The sequence below is a fragment of the Phragmites australis genome, chromosome 8 (genome assembly GCF_958298935.1).
Source record: "Phragmites australis chromosome 8, lpPhrAust1.1, whole genome shotgun sequence".
Classification (NCBI taxonomy): domain Eukaryota; kingdom Viridiplantae; phylum Streptophyta; class Magnoliopsida; order Poales; family Poaceae; genus Phragmites; species Phragmites australis.
This window is the reverse complement of record NC_084928.1, coordinates 882,786-891,784: the sequence shown is the minus strand read 5'-3', so window position 1 is coordinate 891,784 and position 8,999 is coordinate 882,786.

The window sequence follows — 8,999 nt, the reverse complement described above, 5'->3', positions numbered from 1 at the left end:
TCACAAGAAAACTAATGCACGTTACTGAAAGTGCATCTAGCCCCTATGTGTGGTTTTGGTAATTAATGACAATACCTATAGACTAGCAATGGTGTTGAGTTTGTTAGTAGGTTGTTCCATAGGTGATGCATGGATGAGAGATATGCATGAGCTCTAGGTGAATGGGGAGAATGAAAATGCTTCAAAATGAATGAGCTCCAGGTGATGCTCAGGTAAGTGATGACAATGCTTATGAACTAACAATCATATTGAGAATTGCTATTAGGTTATTCTATAGGAGATGCATAAATGATGAAGCATGGATTCTTTGAGAAATGCCATGAGTCCAAAGAATTGCATCAAAAGTCATTGAGATTTTAGTGATGCTCATAAGAAGAAGAAGAAGCTCAATAAGACTGGCAATAAGCTTAAAGGCTAAGTTACTTGTGGAGATCAAGTAACTAAAGGTATGACTTGTCAATAGAGTTTTATGTACTAACCCGTGTGTTATGTGTTTAAGAATGAGTGGGATTAGGTTCTATATGAAGATTGACAATATGCATGAAGGCTAATAAGTTAATTGTGGAGATCAAGTAACTTAAGGTATAAATGTTTTCATTTAGGTTTTATGGACTAACCCATGTGTTTTGTGCTTGAGAGTGAGTTGGGGTTAGGATTCATAAGAAGGTATAAGTTGAATTGAAATCATATATGCTAAGGGTGAAGAACAAGAGTAGACTCCATATTTGATAAAATGAATTCCTGGAAGATGTCGAATACAAAGTGGTTTTCTATGGCAAGACGGTGAAGGGCAAGCAAGACTCGGCTGTGATGGACCATCAGTGGTGAAGGGCAAGCAAATGGCTTGGCACCGAAGGACTAAGGCGGTGGTGAAGAGCGAGTAAAGGCTTTGCGCCGATGGACCGTGCGAGGCCTTGGGAAGCTATGGATGATTCACATCAATCATATGAAGAATCAAGAAGAGATGGAGTGAAGAATATATGAAAGTTGGCAACTCTCAAGGTTTAAAAGAAAGAAGCGGTACTTGAAAGTTTTTTAAAAGCTCAAAGTGGTTCAAACGAGCTTTATCTTTGAATTTTAGTATAGGTACGCCGCACTATTAAGAGGGATGCAATGTGAGCTAATTGTCGCATCTCAGTGCTCAAGAGTTCCCAACCAAACCCAAAGTGAGAGTTTCTTCTTAAGAGTCCGAAACGGAAAGTGTGGAAGTGTCCAAAATGGTTTTTGGAGTGTTCTTAATTTGATCCTATATGTTTTAGGTCATGAATTCAGTTGGGATGTGTAGCCCTTTGAATAAGCTTTCCATAGAGCCCAAAATCGTTGAAATCGGACTCTAGGATCAAAAGTTATCGCCGTTTTTCGGAGGTCAGTTGTGCTGTACTCGGAGACTCCGATAAAGACCGGATTCTCCGGTACCTGGAGTGGCCGGAGACTCCCGTGTAGGCCGGATACTCCGGTAAAGTCCAGAAAAGAGCCTAACGGCTAGTTTTTTGAAGTGGACTATTTATACCCCACTCGCCCCATCCTTTGGGGCAGCTACAAGGGCACGAAAAGAACATCCTTTAGAGCCTAAATAACCTCTCCCACTCTATTCTAGTGTGTGATTTGAGAAGAAAAGTGAGTTGGGTTGAGAGATTGGAAGATTAAGTGCAAGTGAGCTAAAATCCAATCTTGAGCACTTAAGTTCTCGGCAAGAAGTTTGTCGTCGTGTTTGTTACTCTTAGAGGTGAAGCCTCCTAGGCGGCTAAGCGTCGCCGACGAGCACCCAAGGTTGTGGGTTGCCGCGGAAGTTTGTGAAGGGCTCGATTTCGTCTCCGCAAGAGAAGAAATCAAGAGTGGATCGAGAAAAGCGGTTGAAAGAGACCCGGCTCGTTGGAGCTTCCTCAACGGATACATAGGATTCACGGTGGTGAATCCGAACTTCGGGAAACAAATCTTGTGTCTCCTCTCTTATTTCTTTACTTTTGAGTTCTTGTTCAAATCTTTATGCATATTGCTCGATCTACTTGTTTGTATGTATTTGAGTGTAGGTTCTCCGTGGATCTACTTGGAATCATCTCCGGGAACATACGACATCACTTGGTTTGAGCTAGAACTCTCTACCCATCCTTTATATTCAGTTTCGAACTCAGTTCTGTACAGAATCCGGAGAATCCAGACTACCAGAGATTCTGGACCTGTACAACCCGGAGACTCCGGTCTTTACCGGAGTATCCGGATAAACAGTAATTTCAGTTATATGAATAGTATTTTCAGCATTTTTCACTTTAAGTTTTATTGCATATCTCTCGCTAGATTAGAGTAATTTTTGTCACCTTATGATTGTAATTTTTACACTTATTTAAGGTGATTATGCACTAGTTGAGCCTAGCATATTTAGGTTTTTTATTTGTGAAAAATCCGTTAATTTATATTCCGCTGCAAGTTTAAACCAACGGTAAAAGAGGACGAATTTTTGTAAAATAACTATTCATCCCCTCTAGACGACATCATTGTCCTTTTAGTTACAATTTCTCAGTATCTTTTTTCTAAGGCTTTAATAATGATCAGTAAAGTGCGTACTGATTCTTACTTGGGCTGAAGGGTTTAGGGCCTGTTTTTGTTTGGTAGCATTTCTCGGCTCAATTTCTTTTAATAATAGAAAGGAGTTTCTAGGCACTATGTACCCTGTCCTCGGCTCAATTTGCCTTGACGAAGGTGTGTTAGTTGCTATTGATCTTAGACATGTTTGGGCCTTGTTAATTTGGTGAAGCTGCTTGCATATGTTTTTGTGTCCGACAACCTGATTATTTCTTGGCTACATGCAAACGGAGATTTTTGTTAATTATATTCCTGTTTCGCTCTCCATATGCTGTTAGTTCGAGTCGCAAACGGTTAAGAACTTTCACTCTGGTAGTTGACTTTGTCTGTTTTAATTTGTTGGAACTACTAAAGAAGAGATGGAATCAAATTAAAGTAGTACGTACTTAACAGAACTATTCTTGTTTTGCTAAGAGTTATAAGGAATGAATATATACGTTTTTGAGGGCCGAGCTCCTGCAGGTCATCAAAGTGGCCGGGCGGCGGCTCCACGTGCCCCCGTCGGTTTTCACCGCCGGCGCTTCAACCCCAGTGGTGTCGTCGATCGGCGACGTCAAGGTGCCGAGCGGGGCGCCACCGTGGAGTTCGACCGGTCGGGGATCATTCTGGAGGGCTGCCTCGCGTTCGCTTCCACCGGCGACGACGAGTCCGTGGGGATCATCGACAACGTGCAGCAGAGGACGTTCGAGGTGCTGTACGACATCGGCTGCGGGGCCGTGGGATTCCGCCGTGGCGCGTGCTGAGCCGATTGAGGGCACTCGATCGACCGTGCAACCGTACATGCAGCCATGCACATCAATGACTTAGACTTTTGTTGCTTGGACCCATATGTCATGCATGTCAGTCTCAGTAATCTAAGGCAATACGCCTTACGGGTGTGTATATGTTGATAAATTTCATTGCATACAAATTTTCAATGTACTTCTTTTCCTTCTAGGTGGTCTGCTGCTCCTGTTTTGCAAGTCCCATTTCGGTGCAAATTTCAGCAGCTGATGGTTAATCTCAGCCTATGCGCATATTTCTTTGTCTTTCTTAGACATTCCTGATACTATCACTTCTCTTGCAGGTTGTGGCGCCCGAGATTCTTCTTGGCGCCACACACTACTCCACGACGGTTGACATGTGGTCCGTGGGCCTCATTTTTGGAACGATTATTTCGATGAACTCGAAGATCCTTGGTCAATGTAATCTGCTTCAGAATTCACACCGACACATACATATGCTGATCTGGTTGTAAATGGCAGCTGAGTTGGTCACTAACCTGCCACTTTTACTCGGGGACTCCAAGCTGCAGCAGCTCCTGCACATCTTCAAGTAACATCCCCAGTGCCTTATCGACTGCTCTTTGTTCTTACGCTGAAGTTCTTAGTGGGTATCAATATTGATGATGATCCAACTTGTTTTTTGACTGCTAGGTTGCTGGGCACCCCAACTGAGCAGGTGAGGCCAAGAGTAGACAATCTCTCAAACTGGCACGTGTATGCATTCTCCATAGTTTCTGTGCCTCAATGTATTTGAATCCAATGTAAAAAATGATTTCATTATGCACACAACGATGATAGGTTGGTACTAATTTGGTTTTGCTATTGCTGCAGGGTCTTGGAACCTGCTGTGTGCAGTTGGTGATTCACTAAAGGAGGGCAACTAATTTGGCCAACTTTAGGTTATGATGCTCAAGCCATTTCTTTCAACACTGCCCTGATTTTAGTTCTTGTCACCTGTCACCGCGGCCTTTTAAGTCCAATGATGGTAGTCCTCTGAATGTGTGCGATGGCTTGAGTCAGTCAGTAAAATAATTTGTAACCTATAATAGTAACTCCTAACCTCTCATAATTGAATAGAAAACAAATTCTAATTAGTGGTTTGCTGGACAATCTTTCGAGGATAAAGATGATTATGATTGCTTGCATTTACCGTTCAGAAAGATCTCTTGTTACTTGGAGTTTTGTACTAGAGGTAAATAGATCCACTAATACTGATGTGATGTTCTCATTAGAAATAGATTTTACATGCAGTACATGTTCACAAATGAGCTAACCTAAGAATGTATTTTACCTATTACAGAGGAAAGTTCCTACTGACCTACTAAATCATTTCTGTTCAGTGGCAAACAAGTTGTTATTCCTATGGTGCAGAGCTCTGCCGCACGATGCTTCATTAGGCAATAAGTGGTTTGCTACTGGTGCAGTTAGACTTGGAGCATCGGGACTCAATCTCGTCTTCCAACTGTGCTGCTATCTGATCTCTTCAAATGCAAAGAAGTATGAGCAATGTGGAGGGAAAAACAGACTTGGAGCAGCCAGCTAACTATTGTATGAGACTTCTTAGGGTAAAGATGTGTTGGAGAAATTTTGAGAAATGGAGCTGTCGACCCAGCTGAAATGTTCCGCTTTTGCTTTCGCGTTGGTGGTGTATTGAGGAACTAGGTAGACACTGATCGAAGTGAACTGTGAAGAAATTCTAGCCATGTAATGATCGAAGTAGTTAGGCCACCTTGTCCCCGTGGTCAATTTGATTGAATTGGTTTTTTGTTCACTACATTGTCTGTTGTTAAATTCAGATTATTATTTTCCTTGGCTACAAATTTTTTATTATGTTTTAGGACTAAATCTTGTTCTGCACATTGTCTGCTCGATAAGTCTGTTTCAGATTATTGGACTTGGACACAACTCCAAAATGTGGTTATTGCATAAGTGAAGTTGCCTCCTTGACCTGTAGAATATCAATACATGGTTGCGTCCATGATAGTAGATACAGTTTTGGAAAGGCTACTGGAAGAGATATTTGATTGTGAATGTCATATGGATTTTGTTTTTGTTCATATCGTAGAATGAGGTTCATAGTATTACTTTATTTCAAACACTAAACCACCTTAATCAATACTTACATCGTCTTTTGGTTAGTGGGGTGCTTGTTTCAAGAACCAAACATCATTCATTCATTCTTTAGGTGCGCTGACTTGATTTCGATGGGTTTTAACATGGGCTGATTCGTATAATTGTTCTTCGTAGATTCATTCCATCTTGATTAATGGTGCCATAGTACAGATTTCCCTGTCCAACATTTAAGAACCTTTGTAACGCACGGGCATTGTACTAAAAGGAGTAGAAGGGAAAATGATTTATTGAAAATATTACAAAATGCATAGCAAATTGAATAGTGGTCCAAAAATTGTGAACTATTTTTTTTTTAGATTCTTATGAACATGATCTACAAAATAAAAATGTGAACCTTCATGAAAAATGTGTATTAATTTCTGTAATTGCTTAATTGTGTTCATTATTGCTTAAATCACCATTAAATCATGGTTGATCCAAAAATAGGAAACCAACTCTATTAATATTTTAAAATGGAGTACTTTGCAGGAAAAATATGGGCCATCATGTTATGGCTATTTAGTTCACTGTTCTAGCAATTCCTTGCTTGCATTTTTATTAACTTGTGAAAGTTGTACATAAAATAATAAAATGATATGGGGGTGAATCCACTTCTAAAAATCTTATTTAGTACTACACAGGAAAAATAATGGTTGGCATATAAAGGCTTTCCCTGACGTAAGTTTGTTTTAGTGCGCTCTTTTATTTAGCGGTCCTTTTGGACAGCACCTCGGTATTTCGTTTATACCGTGAGCATGTGCATTCCATTAGCCATGATCCTTTTACCTCATGTTCATAATGCAGTATACCATCTCCTTGCACAATTTTATGTCATTTGGAGCATTCTTCATAGCATTGCATGCATTTTAATTGTGCTATGTCGTCTCTCTTTTAGTGAACGATGAACCAGAGTATGACGGGGCAATTGTCAAGGAGGTTGAACCTGAGCTTGTTATTGATTGTGAAACACCTGAGCAAGGCAAGCATCTTTGCATCTTTCACCTTACTTTTATACACATTGTGGATGGTTAATTTTTCTAGTTATCGCTATTATTGTATATGCATATTTTGCGAGTCAATGTCGGGTATCGGGTAGAATCTATCTTGTTGCATGTGATCCTACCTTGATACTTTGATATTCCCTATCCTTTTAACCTGAGCACATGATCACAAACTAATGATGAATTCGGGATGATGAGTTTGCGAGGATGAGATGAGATTTGGGCGGGCAATAGGGATGGCTCGGGAAAGGAGTCTCAGATGCTATTTGTCCACTTGAATCGTTTAAACACTGATCGTTGGTGCCATTGGCTTAAACACTTTTCCGTACTTCCACATATTCTATTATGGTATGAATGAGCCGATTATCTCATGGTATATATACCGGTTGTTTGGTCCATGATCTCATGATGTGAGTGTGTGACATGTGTGGGTGTGGACTTATGAATGGGACAGGAAGCCTAGGCATGCCTCGGGGAGGAGCTAAGTGGTCCTTGGTATCATGAGGATTGTACAACCGGCCGGGGATGGGTGAGAAGAAAGGTTGTCATGGGTGCCAAGAGATCGGACTCGTGTCATGTGGGTGAAGTACTCCCTGTAGGGTGTAAAATCAATTCGAATTGTCACGTTCTCGATCATGAGCATGTTTAATATCCATTGGACATCAATCATAGAGTTTCGATGATTTTGGCTATTGTGGTTGTATGTGGGGAGATGATGAGATGGTTCCTCTATGTTGTATGATGAGTATGTCATGGTTACTTGATGGCTACAGTTATGTGTTGATGTCATGTGTGGGTAGCTAAAGGAGGTGGTTATGTTAAATGCTTACATTCGTGTTGATTAAATTGTTTTTGAATAAACAATTTAATTTGTGGCCTAACCGTGCTACTTTCATCCAAATGCATAATCCTTCGAGTCGGGACTATATATATCCTATGTGTAAGTCTTGCGAGTTCCCATGTAACTCACGATGCTATTGTTGAGTTTTTGCAGGTGAGGAAGAGCTTTTTTACGGCTTTTTCATGCCCGTCGATGCCGACGAAGGGTAAGAGTAGTTCTATACTACTTGAGGCTAATCGGGTGGTGCCTTAGGACTATATTTACCGCTGCGAAGCCTGGTCAGACCGTGGGCAGGACCCACGTGCTGAAAGTCTCCTTTCTTCTCTCCGTTTCTTCCTATTCTTTAGCTCATCATTCCTAAATGGCTTTGGGGCTTCTTAACCATTTCTAAACAATTCCCACTCATAAGCATGTGGTGGAAAATTACGTTGATTAATGACGTAACATTTTTTCAAAATATTTTTGAACACTTAAAATAAATACCAAAAACATGAATTATGACATCATGATGTGTATACATGCTTAATGGCTAGATTAGGATTTTAGGGTGTGACACTATCTTACAACATTGAACATAGAGGTTGCAAGTTTGGGCTATCTAGATTTAACCGAAAGATATGACGATGCATCTTATGGCGCACCCTACTATGGAATAGAAAAGTTGGAACACAGTGCTTTGAAATCGCCAAGTCACCGAGTGGGGTCACTATACGATATTGTGAGGTATCTTACATTGCATCGTAACATGTTGGAGAAGGTTTTGATGTTTTTAGAGATCAAGTCAAGGGCAATCACAATATGATACCGTAAGTTGTGTAGAACAGTAAAGGCTAGTTTTCTTACCATTAGAGTCTGTATCCACCATATGATACAGTGGGGTCACCGGATCATACGATGACCTAGATTTTTGCAGCACATAACAACTAGGTTTTGCTAGAGGCTGTAAATATGCCCCCACTGCTCAATTACTCCTCGCTTGTCTGGTTATTGAGTTGGAATATTTCTTAGGGTTCAGGAAAGCCTAGAACGCTGATCAAATTCCATCGCTCGAGATGGTAAAACATGGCAAGAGCTCAAATATATCAAATTGTGAGATCATGTGCTGAAAAATTGGTAAATGAATAATTGGTATAATTGTGAAATTGGCAATAAGCGCAAAGTGATTTAACATTTCGTATGTTGATATTCATGTAACGATGATGCTCATGGTAGTATAATAGTTTTATGTTTTTTATATGTGCAACATGCTCGTGTGAGTGATGTTGTACGGATTAACGGTGAGTCAAGTTTGTGAAATTTGTGCTCGGAGTTATTAGTTTTGTTCATGTGCAGGTGTCGTTCTAAGGGAAGATGTGGTCGGTGACAAGACCGGGACTAGATTCAAAGAGGAACTGAGGTCAAAAGGACATCCGTCGTGGAGGTAGTCGTGCGTGACTTGGGCTCTTGTATCGAGCGGGATATAAAAGGAGATCCGTCGGTTGGCTACTGTAGTGTGTGAACAGAGAGACCGAGAGGTGACCGCTACTTCTAGGGTTTGATGGCCGGCAACCTCTAGGTTTTGTATGGTGCTTTTGGTAGACACTTGTGACATGATTTGATCAATAAAGCTAAATCAATTAGATAGCAATTGCGTTCTACGGCTGGTTTTCCGTTCAATGAGTTCGTGCAGTTTTTCATCATCCGTAGATTGCTTACAGTTTT